Consider the following 11,394-nt stretch of genomic DNA (forward strand, 5'->3'; position numbering starts at 1 on the left):
GCTGTTTGATGGATGCAAGGAATCCCTGAAACCCAGGGACTGCAAAGTCTCGATCATAATCAATGGAAGGTATTGTTTGAATAAAAGTGAAAGATATGGAAATCGAAGCACAAAATCCTTCGAGCCTGATTTGAACCAGCGACCTAAGGATGTCTGACTTTATGCTACAGTCCTCCGCTCTACCAACTGAGCTATCGAAGGAGTGGCTGAAGTATCTTTCAGCGCTGTAATTATCTCTCACTCAAGAAAGGTTGTGGGGGTGGGGATCAGGAGCAGATCGATGAAAATCATTAACATTACCTGCAGCTCCCTCTCAAAGTCACCAGTTCTTAGAGCACACTGTAAGGTACGTCTTATCACCCCAAAGGAGGATTTCAGACCAAAGTTCATGTTCTGTCTTGGCTTGGGGATAAGCAGGGGTGCTCCAAATTTCAATTTTACAGAAAGGAAAGGAACTTTGATACAAAGACCTTGGGCAGCATTGGTGGCAAATGGATGGCTGCGCGGAACCATGAAAGAAATGACAGAAAGTTATGGGAGTCATTACTAAGCACCCAGCATCAAGAACGTGCATTTTGGATGCATTTTCAAAAGGAAAGAGAACGGAAAAATCTGTAGATTGAAGGTGATTGAGATAAACAAAATATTCAGTTTTTCTAAAAGCTACTGTAAAGAGTCTTTGGTTTAGAAGAAGAACCCTTACCAATGATCAAGAGAGATGCGACAGATTTCTATCATCAAAGCATTATGGTTGTCAAGATGAATCATCACTTTGATGTCTTCAACAAGTAGGATTCTTTTGATCTATAATCATCAAAAATGAGATAGCCCCATTTCATGGGATTTTTCAAGGCAAACGTCTGACAGATTAAGCGGGGTCCTCTTCCCGGTTGGAGGACATATCTCTTCCTTCATCATGATGCCAGCCTAGCTTTCTGCCCAAAATCCAAGGTAAGCATGGCAAAAGTCTGGAGATGCCGGGGATTGAACCCGGGGCCTCATACATGCAAAGCATGCGCTCTACCACTGAGCTACATCCCCACTTCTGCAAGATTTGACTGTATGATTGGAAACCCTGCATTGAACCGACGGCCACATCACCCCATTCGACTCTGCAGTATACAATGTCAGTCAGGAAAATCCTTCAGCCTTGTACCTGGATGATCTTCATGGTCTTATGTACAGATGCCTATATACAGCCTTCTTAGCGCAGTAGGCAGCGCGTCAGTCTCATAATCTGAAGGTCCTGAGTTCGATCCTCAGAGAGGGCATTTATTTCCTTCTTTTGGAATGCAAAATTCTCCGATTTTCTTGAAATGCGCAAACTATGCCTAGTTCAAAGATTTTTCCAAAGCAAATGTCTGACTATTTAAGTGGGGCTCTCACCCCAACTGCATGACAAACTTCTTCTTTCTGCATGATGGCAGGCTAGCCTTCTGGAAAAAAGCCAAGATAAAGAACAGAGGCTCCTGGAGATGCCGGGGATTGAACCCGGGACCTCATACATGCGAAACATGCGCTCTACCACTGAGCTACATCCCCACTTTTGCACTTGAGCTGTTTGATGGATGCAAGGAATCCCTGAAACCCAGGGACTGCAAAGTCTCGATCATAATCAATGGAAGGTATTGTTTGAATAAAAGTGAAAGATATGGAAATCGAAGCACAAAATCCTTCGAGCCTGATTTGAACCAGCGACCTAAGGATGTCTGACTTTATGCTACAGTCCTCCGCTCTACCAACTGAGCTATCAAAGGAGTGGCTGAAGTATCTTTCAGCGCTGTAATTATCTCTCGCTCAAGAAAGGTTGTGGGGGTGGGGATCAGGAGCAGATCGATGAAAATCATGAACATTACCTGCAGCTCCCTCTCAAAGTCACCAGTTCTTAGAGCACACTGTAAGGTACGTCTTATCACCCCAAAGGAGGATTTCAGACCAAAGTTCATGTTCTGTCTTGGCTTGGGGATAAGCAGGGGTGCTCCAAATTTCAATTTTCCAGAAAGGAAAGGAACTTTGATACAAAGACCTTGGGCAGCATTGGTGGCAAATGGATGGCTGCGCGGAACCATGAAAGAAATGACAGAAAGTTATGGGAGTCATTACTAAGCACCCAGCATCAAGAACGTGCATTTTGGATGCATTTTCAAAAGGAAAGAGAACGGAAAAATCTGTAGATTGAAGGTGATTGAGATAAACAAAATATTCCGTTTTTCTAAAAGCTACTGTAAAGAGTCTTTGGTTTAGAAGAAGAACCCTTACCAATGATCAAGAGAGATGCGACAGATTTCTATCATCAAAGCATTATGGTTGTCAAGATGAATCATCACTTTGATGTCTTCAACAAGTAGGATTCTTTTGATCTATAATCATCAAAAATGAGATAGCCCCATTTCATGGGATTTTTCAAGGCAAACGTCTGACAGATTAAGCGGGGTCCTCATCCCGGTTGGAGGACATATCTCTTCCTTCATCATGATGCCAGCCTAGCTTTCTGCCCAAAATCCAAGGTAAGCATGGCAAAAGTCTGGAGATGCCGGGGATTGAACCCGGGGCCTCATACATGCAAAGCATGCGCTCTACCACTGAGCTACATCCCCACTTCTGCAAGATTTGACTGTATGATTGGAAACCCTGCATTGAACCGACGGCCACATCACCCCATTCGACTCTGCAGTATACAATGTCAGTCAGGAAAATCCTTCAGCCTTGTACCTGGATGATCTTCATGGTCTTATGTACAGATGCCTATATACAGCCTTCTTAGCGCAGTAGGCAGCGCGTCAGTCTCATAATCTGAAGGTCCTGAGTTCGATCCTCAGAGAGGGCATTTATTTCCTTCTTTTGGAATGCAAAATTCTCCGATTTTCTTGAAATGCGCAAACTATGCCTAGTTCAAAGATTTTTCCAAAGCAAATGTCTGACTATTTAAGTGGGGCTCTCACCCCAACTGCATGACAAACTTCTTCTTTCTGCATGATGGCAGGCTAGCCTTCTGGAAAAAAGCCAAGATAAGGAACAGAGGCTCCTGGAGATGCCGGGGATTGAACCCGGGACCTCATACATGCAAAACATGCGCTCTACCACTGAGCTACATCCCCACTTTTGCACTTGAGCTGTTTGATGGATGCAAGGAATCCCTGAAACCCAGGGACTGCAAAGTCTCGATCATAATCAATGGAAGGTATTGTTTGAATAAAAGTGAAAGATATGGAAATCGAAGCACAAAATCCTTCGAGCCTGATTTGAACCAGCGACCTAAGGATGTCTGACTTTATGCTACAGTCCTCCGCTCTACCAACTGAGCTATCGAAGGAGTGGCTGAAGTATCTTTCAGCGCTGTAATTATCTCTCGCTCAAGAAAGGTTGTGGGGGTGGGGATCAGGAGCAGATCGATGAAAATCATTAACATTACCTGCAGCTCCCTCTCAAAGTCACCAGTTCTTAGAGCACACTGTAAGGTACGTCTTATCACCCCAAAGGAGGATTTCAGACCAAAGTTCATGTTCTGTCTTGGCTTGGGGATAAGCAGGGGTGCTCCAAATTTCAATTTTACAGAAAGGAAAGGAACTTTGATACAAAGACCTTGGGCAGCATTGGTGGCAAATGGATGGCTGCGCGGAACCATGAAAGAAATGACAGAAAGTTATGGGAGTCATTACTAAGCACCCAGCATCAAGAACGTGCATTTTGGATGCATTTTCAAAAGGAAAGAGAACGGAAAAATCTGTAGATTGAAGGTGATTGAGATAAACAAAATATTCCGTTTTTCTAAAAGCTACTGTAAAGAGTCTTTGGTTTAGAAGAAGAACCCTTACCAATGATCAAGAGAGATGCGACAGATTTCTATCATCAAAGCATTATGGTTGTCAAGATGAATCATCACTTTGATGTCTTCAACAAGTAGGATTCTTTTGATCTATAATCATCAAAAATGAGATAGCCCCATTTCATGGGATTTTTCAAGGCAAACGTCTGACAGATTAAGCGGGGTCCTCATCCCGGTTGGAGGACATATCTCTTCCTTCATCATGATGCCAGCCTAGCTTTCTGCCCAAAATCCAAGGTAAGCATGGCAAAAGTCTGGAGATGCCGGGGATTGAACCCGGGGCCTCATACATGCAAAGCATGCGCTCTACCACTGAGCTACATCCCCACTTCTGCAAGATTTGACTGTATGATTGGAAACCCTGCATTGAACCGACGGCCACATCACCCCATTCGACTCTGCAGTATACAATGTCAGTCAGGAAAATCCTTCAGCCTTGTACCTGGATGATCTTCATGGTCTTATGTACAGATGCCTATATACAGCCTTCTTAGCGCAGTAGGCAGCGCGTCAGTCTCATAATCTGAAGGTCCTGAGTTCGATCCTCAGAGAGGGCATTTATTTCCTTCTTTTGGAATGCAAAATTCTCCGATTTTCTTGAAATGCGCAAACTATGCCTAGTTCAAAGATTTTTCCAAAGCAAATGTCTGACTATTTAAGTGGGGCTCTCACCCCAACTGCATGACAAACTTCTTCTTTCTGCATGATGGCAGGCTAGCCTTCTGGAAAAAAGCCAAGATAAGGAACAGAGGCTCCAGGAGATGCCGGGGATTGAACCCGGGACCTCATACATGCGAAACATGCGCTCTACCACTGAGCTACATCCCCACTTTTGCACTTGAGCTGTTTGATGGATGCAAGGAATCCCTGAAACCCAGGGACTGCAAAGTCTCGATCATAATCAATGGAAGGTATTGTTTGAATAAAAGTGAAAGATATGGAAATCGAAGCACAAAATCCTTCGAGCCTGATTTGAACCAGCGACCTAAGGATGTCTGACTTTATGCTACAGTCCTCCGCTCTACCAACTGAGCTATCGAAGGAGTGGCTGAAGTATCTTTCAGCGCTGTAATTATCTCTCGCTCAAGAAAGGTTGTGGGGGTGGGGATCAGGAGCAGATCGATGAAAATCATTAACATTACCTGCAGCTCCCTCTCAAAGTCACCAGTTCTTAGAGCACACTGTAAGGTACGTCTTATCACCCCAAAGGAGGATTTCAGACCAAAGTTCATGTTCTGTCTTGGCTTGGGGATAAGCAGGGGTGCTCCAAATTTCAATTTTACAGAAAGGAAAGGAACTTTGATACAAAGACCTTGGGCAGCATTGGTGGCAAATGGATGGCTGCGCGGAACCATGAAAGAAATGACAGAAAGTTATGGGAGTCATTACTAAGCACCCAGCATCAAGAACGTGCATTTTGGATGCATTTTCAAAAGGAAAGAGAACGGAAAAATCTGTAGATTGAAGGTGATTGAGATAAACAAAATATTCCGTTTTTCTAAAAGCTACTGTAAAGAGTCTCTGGTTTAGAAGAAGAACCCTTACCAATGATCAAGAGAGATGCGACAGATTTCTATCATCAAAGCATTATGGTTGTCAAGATGAATCATCACTTTGATGTCTTCAACAAGTAGGATTCTTTTGATCTATAATCATCAAAAATGAGATAGCCCCATTTCATGGGATTTTTCAAGGCAAACGTCTGACAGATTAAGCGGGGTCCTCATCCCTGTTGGAGGACATATCTCTTCCTTCATCATGATGCCAGCCTAGCTTTCTGCCCAAAATCCAAGGTAAGCATGGCAAAAGTCTGGAGATGCCGGGGATTGAACCCGGGGCCTGATACATGCAAAGCATGCGCTCTACCACTGAGCTACATCCCCACTTCTGCAAAATTTGACTGTATGATTGGAAACCCTGCATTGAACCGACGGCCACATCACCCCATTTGACTCTGCAGTATACAATGTCAGTCAGGAAAAAACTTCAGCCTTGTACCTGGATGATCTTCATGGTCTTATGTACAGATGCCTATATACAGCCTTCTTAGCGCAGTAGGCAGCGCGTCAGTCTCATAATCTGAAGGTCCTGAGTTCGATCCTCAGAGAGGGCATTTATTTCCTTCTTTTGGAATGCAAAATTCTCCGATTTTCTTGAAATGCGCAAACTATGCCTAGTTCAAAGATTTTTCCAAAGCAAATGTCTGACTATTTAAGTGGGGCTCTCACCCCAACTGCATGACAAACTTCTTCTTTCTGCATGATGGCAGGCTAGCCTTCTGGAAAAAAGCCAAGATAAGGAACAGAGGCTCCTGGAGATGCCGGGGATTGAACCCGGGGCCTCATACATGCAAAGCATGCGCTCTACCACTGAGCTACATCCCCACTTCTGCAAGATTTGACTGTATGATTGGAAACCCTGCATTGAACCGACGGCCACATCACCCCATTCGACTCTGCAGTATACAATGTCAGTCAGGAAAATCCTTCAGCCTTGTACCTGGATGATCTTCATGGTCTTATGTACAGATGCCTATATACAGCCTTCTTAGCGCAGTAGGCAGCGCGTCAGTCTCATAATCTGAAGGTCCTGAGTTCGATCCTCAGAGAGGGCATTTATTTCCTTCTTTTGGAATGCAAAATTCTCCGATTTTCTTGAAATGCGCAAACTATGCCTAGTTCAAAGATTTTTCCAAAGCAAATGTCTGACTATTTAAGTGGGGCTCTCACCCCAACTGCATGACAAACTTCTTCTTTCTGCATGATGGCAGGCTAGCCTTCTGGAAAAAAGCCAAGATAAGGAACAGAGGCTCCTGGAGATGCCGGGGATTGAACCCGGGACCTCATACATGCAAAACATGCGCTCTACCACTGAGCTACATCCCCACTTTTGCACTCGAGCTGTTTGATGGATGCAAGGAATCCCTGAAACCCAGGGACTGCAAAGTCTCGATCATAATCAATGGAAGGTATTGTTTGAATAAAAGTGAAAGATATGGAAATCGAAGCACAAAATCCTTCGAGCCTGATTTGAACCAGCGACCTAAGGATGTCTGACTTTATGCTACAGTCCTCCGCTCTACCAACTGAGCTATCGAAGGAGTGGCTGAAGTATCTTTCAGCGCTGTAATTATCTCTCGCTCAAGAAAGGTTGTGGGGGTGGGGATCAGGAGCAGATCGATGAAAATCATTAACATTACCTGCAGCTCCCTCTCAAAGTCACCAGTTCTTAGAGCACACTGTAAGGTACGTCTTATCACCCCAAAGGAGGATTTCAGACCAAAGTTCATGTTCTGTCTTGGCTTGGGGATAAGCAGGGGTGCTCCAAATTTCAATTTTACAGAAAGGAAAGGAACTTTGATACAAAGACCTTGGGCAGCATTGGTGGCAAATGGATGGCTGCGCGGAACCATGAAAGAAATGACAGAAAGTTATGGGAGTCATTACTAAGCACCCAGCATCAAGAACGTGCATTTTGGATGCATTTTCAAAAGGAAAGAGAACGGAAAAATCTGTAGATTGAAGGTGATTGAGATAAACAAAATATTCAGTTTTTCTAAAAGCTACTGTAAAGAGTCTTTGGTTTAGAAGAAGAACCCTTACCAATGATCAAGAGAGATGCGACAGATTTCTATCATCAAAGCATTATGGTTGTCAAGATGAATCATCACTTTGATGTCTTCAACAAGTAGGATTCTTTTGATCTATAATCATCAAAAATGAGATAGCCCCATTTCATGGGATTTTTCAAGGCAAACGTCTGACAGATTAAGCGGGGTCCTCTTCCCGGTTGGAGGACATATCTCTTCCTTCATCATGATGCCAGCCTAGCTTTCTGCCCAAAATCCAAGGTAAGCATGGCAAAAGTCTGGAGATGCCGGGGATTGAACCCGGGGCCTCATACATGCAAAGCATGCGCTCTACCACTGAGCTACATCCCCACTTCTGCAAGATTTGACTGTATGATTGGAAACCCTGCATTGAACCGACGGCCACATCACCCCATTCGACTCTGCAGTATACAATGTCAGTCAGGAAAATCCTTCAGCCTTGTACCTGGATGATCTTCATGGTCTTATGTACAGATGCCTATATACAGCCTTCTTAGCGCAGTAGGCAGCGCGTCAGTCTCATAATCTGAAGGTCCTGAGTTCGATCCTCAGAGAGGGCATTTATTTCCTTCTTTTGGAATGCAAAATTCTCCGATTTTCTTGAAATGCGCAAACTATGCCTAGTTCAAAGATTTTTCCAAAGCAAATGTCTGACTATTTAAGTGGGGCTCTCACCCCAACTGCATGACAAACTTCTTCTTTCTGCATGATGGCAGGCTAGCCTTCTGGAAAAAAGCCAAGATAAGGAACAGAGGCTCCTGGAGATGCCGGGGATTGAACCCGGGACCTCATACATGCGAAACATGCGCTCTACCACTGAGCTACATCCCCACTTTTGCACTTGAGCTGTTTGATGGATGCAAGGAATCCCTGAAACCCAGGGACTGCAAAGTCTCGATCATAATCAATGGAAGGTATTGTTTGAATAAAAGTGAAAGATATGGAAATCGAAGCACAAAATCCTTCGAGCCTGATTTGAACCAGCGACCTAAGGATGTCTGACTTTATGCTACAGTCCTCCGCTCTACCAACTGAGCTATCAAAGGAGTGGCTGAAGTATCTTTCAGCGCTGTAATTATCTCTCGCTCAAGAAAGGTTGTGGGGGTGGGGATCAGGAGCAGATCGATGAAAATCATGAACATTACCTGCAGCTCCCTCTCAAAGTCACCAGTTCTTAGAGCACACTGTAAGGTACGTCTTATCACCCCAAAGGAGGATTTCAGACCAAAGTTCATGTTCTGTCTTGGCTTGGGGATAAGCAGGGGTGCTCCAAATTTCAATTTTCCAGAAAGGAAAGGAACTTTGATACAAAGACCTTGGGCAGCATTGGTGGCAAATGGATGGCTGCGCGGAACCATGAAAGAAATGACAGAAAGTTATGGGAGTCATTACTAAGCACCCAGCATCAAGAACGTGCATTTTGGATGCATTTTCAAAAGGAAAGAGAACGGAAAAATCTGTAGATTGAAGGTGATTGAGATAAACAAAATATTCCGTTTTTCTAAAAGCTACTGTAAAGAGTCTTTGGTTTAGAAGAAGAACCCTTACCAATGATCAAGAGAGATGCGACAGATTTCTATCATCAAAGCATTATGGTTGTCAAGATGAATCATCACTTTGATGTCTTCAACAAGTAGGATTCTTTTGATCTATAATCATCAAAAATGAGATAGCCCCATTTCATGGGATTTTTCAAGGCAAACGTCTGACAGATTAAGCGGGGTCCTCATCCCGGTTGGAGGACATATCTCTTCCTTCATCATGATGCCAGCCTAGCTTTCTGCCCAAAATCCAAGGTAAGCATGGCAAAAGTCTGGAGATGCCGGGGATTGAACCCGGGGCCTCATACATGCAAAGCATGCGCTCTACCACTGAGCTACATCCCCACTTCTGCAAGATTTGACTGTATGATTGGAAACCCTGCATTGAACCGACGGCCACATCACCCCATTCGACTCTGCAGTATACAATGTCAGTCAGGAAAATCCTTCAGCCTTGTACCTGGATGATCTTCATGGTCTTATGTACAGATGCCTATATACAGCCTTCTTAGCGCAGTAGGCAGCGCGTCAGTCTCATAATCTGAAGGTCCTGAGTTCGATCCTCAGAGAGGGCATTTATTTCCTTCTTTTGGAATGCAAAATTCTCCGATTTTCTTGAAATGCGCAAACTATGCCTAGTTCAAAGATTTTTCCAAAGCAAATGTCTGACTATTTAAGTGGGGCTCTCACCCCAACTGCATGACAAACTTCTTCTTTCTGCATGATGGCAGGCTAGCCTTCTGGAAAAAAGCCAAGATAAGGAACAGAGGCTCCTGGAGATGCCGGGGATTGAACCCGGGACCTCATACATGCAAAACATGCGCTCTACCACTGAGCTACATCCCCACTTTTGCACTTGAGCTGTTTGATGGATGCAAGGAATCCCTGAAACCCAGGGACTGCAAAGTCTCGATCATAATCAATGGAAGGTATTGTTTGAATAAAAGTGAAAGATATGGAAATCGAAGCACAAAATCCTTCGAGCCTGATTTGAACCAGCGACCTAAGGATGTCTGACTTTATGCTACAGTCCTCCGCTCTACCAACTGAGCTATCGAAGGAGTGGCTGAAGTATCTTTCAGCGCTGTAATTATCTCTCGCTCAAGAAAGGTTGTGGGGGTGGGGATCAGGAGCAGATCGATGAAAATCATTAACATTACCTGCAGCTCCCTCTCAAAGTCACCAGTTCTTAGAGCACACTGTAAGGTACGTCTTATCACCCCAAAGGAGGATTTCAGACCAAAGTTCATGTTCTGTCTTGGCTTGGGGATAAGCAGGGGTGCTCCAAATTTCAATTTTACAGAAAGGAAAGGAACTTTGATACAAAGACCTTGGGCAGCATTGGTGGCAAATGGATGGCTGCGCGGAACCATGAAAGAAATGACAGAAAGTTATGGGAGTCATTACTAAGCACCCAGCATCAAGAACGTGCATTTTGGATGCATTTTCAAAAGGAAAGAGAACGGAAAAATCTGTAGATTGAAGGTGATTGAGATAAACAAAATATTCCGTTTTTCTAAAAGCTACTGTAAAGAGTCTTTGGTTTAGAAGAAGAACCCTTACCAATGATCAAGAGAGATGCGACAGATTTCTATCATCAAAGCATTATGGTTGTCAAGATGAATCATCACTTTGATGTCTTCAACAAGTAGGATTCTTTTGATCTATAATCATCAAAAATGAGATAGCCCCATTTCATGGGATTTTTCAAGGCAAACGTCTGACAGATTAAGCGGGGTCCTCATCCCGGTTGGAGGACATATCTCTTCCTTCATCATGATGCCAGCCTAGCTTTCTGCCCAAAATCCAAGGTAAGCATGGCAAAAGTCTGGAGATGCCGGGGATTGAACCCGGGGCCTCATACATGCAAAGCATGCGCTCTACCACTGAGCTACATCCCCACTTCTGCAAGATTTGACTGTATGATTGGAAACCCTGCATTGAACCGACGGCCACATCACCCCATTCGACTCTGCAGTATACAATGTCAGTCAGGAAAATCCTTCAGCCTTGTACCTGGATGATCTTCATGGTCTTATGTACAGATGCCTATATACAGCCTTCTTAGCGCAGTAGGCAGCGCGTCAGTCTCATAATCTGAAGGTCCTGAGTTCGATCCTCAGAGAGGGCATTTATTTCCTTCTTTTGGAATGCAAAATTCTCCGATTTTCTTGAAATGCGCAAACTATGCCTAGTTCAAAGATTTTTCCAAAGCAAATGTCTGACTATTTAAGTGGGGCTCTCACCCCAACTGCATGACAAACTTCTTCTTTCTGCATGATGGCAGGCTAGCCTTCTGGAAAAAAGCCAAGATAAGGAACAGAGGCTCCTGGAGATGCCGGGGATTGAACCCGGGACCTCATACATGCAAAACATGCGCTCTACCACTGAGCTACATCCCCACTTTTGCACTTGAG

At 44.1% G+C, this 11,394-nt stretch overlaps 8 non-coding genes across 8 annotated transcripts; all 8 read left to right on the forward strand.

Annotated features, from left to right (window-relative positions):
* The first annotated feature begins 1,198 nt into the window (after window positions 1-1,198).
* TRNAM-CAU (transfer RNA methionine (anticodon CAU)) lies at window positions 1,199-1,271 on the forward strand. Its single transcript has one exon. It is a non-coding gene; the product is annotated as a tRNA-Met (tRNA).
* Window positions 1,272-2,754: 1,483 nt separating this feature from the next.
* Window positions 2,755-2,827, forward strand: TRNAM-CAU (transfer RNA methionine (anticodon CAU)). Its single transcript has one exon. It is a non-coding gene; the product is annotated as a tRNA-Met (tRNA).
* Window positions 2,828-4,310: 1,483 nt separating this feature from the next.
* TRNAM-CAU (transfer RNA methionine (anticodon CAU)) lies at window positions 4,311-4,383 on the forward strand. Its single transcript has one exon. It is a non-coding gene; the product is annotated as a tRNA-Met (tRNA).
* Window positions 4,384-5,866: 1,483 nt separating this feature from the next.
* On the forward strand, window positions 5,867-5,939 carry TRNAM-CAU (transfer RNA methionine (anticodon CAU)). Its single transcript has one exon. It is a non-coding gene; the product is annotated as a tRNA-Met (tRNA).
* A 428-nt stretch (window positions 5,940-6,367) lies between these two features.
* On the forward strand, window positions 6,368-6,440 carry TRNAM-CAU (transfer RNA methionine (anticodon CAU)). Its single transcript has one exon. It is a non-coding gene; the product is annotated as a tRNA-Met (tRNA).
* A 1,483-nt stretch (window positions 6,441-7,923) lies between these two features.
* Window positions 7,924-7,996, forward strand: TRNAM-CAU (transfer RNA methionine (anticodon CAU)). The gene has a single exon. It is a non-coding gene; the product is annotated as a tRNA-Met (tRNA).
* Window positions 7,997-9,479: 1,483 nt separating this feature from the next.
* TRNAM-CAU (transfer RNA methionine (anticodon CAU)) lies at window positions 9,480-9,552 on the forward strand. Its single transcript has one exon. It is a non-coding gene; the product is annotated as a tRNA-Met (tRNA).
* Window positions 9,553-11,035: 1,483 nt separating this feature from the next.
* On the forward strand, window positions 11,036-11,108 carry TRNAM-CAU (transfer RNA methionine (anticodon CAU)). The gene has a single exon. It is a non-coding gene; the product is annotated as a tRNA-Met (tRNA).
* The last annotated feature ends 286 nt before the right edge of the window (window positions 11,109-11,394 follow it).

This window comes from Triturus cristatus, chromosome 4_1 (genome assembly GCF_964204655.1).
Source record: "Triturus cristatus chromosome 4_1, aTriCri1.1, whole genome shotgun sequence".
NCBI lineage: Eukaryota > Metazoa > Chordata > Amphibia > Caudata > Salamandridae > Triturus > Triturus cristatus.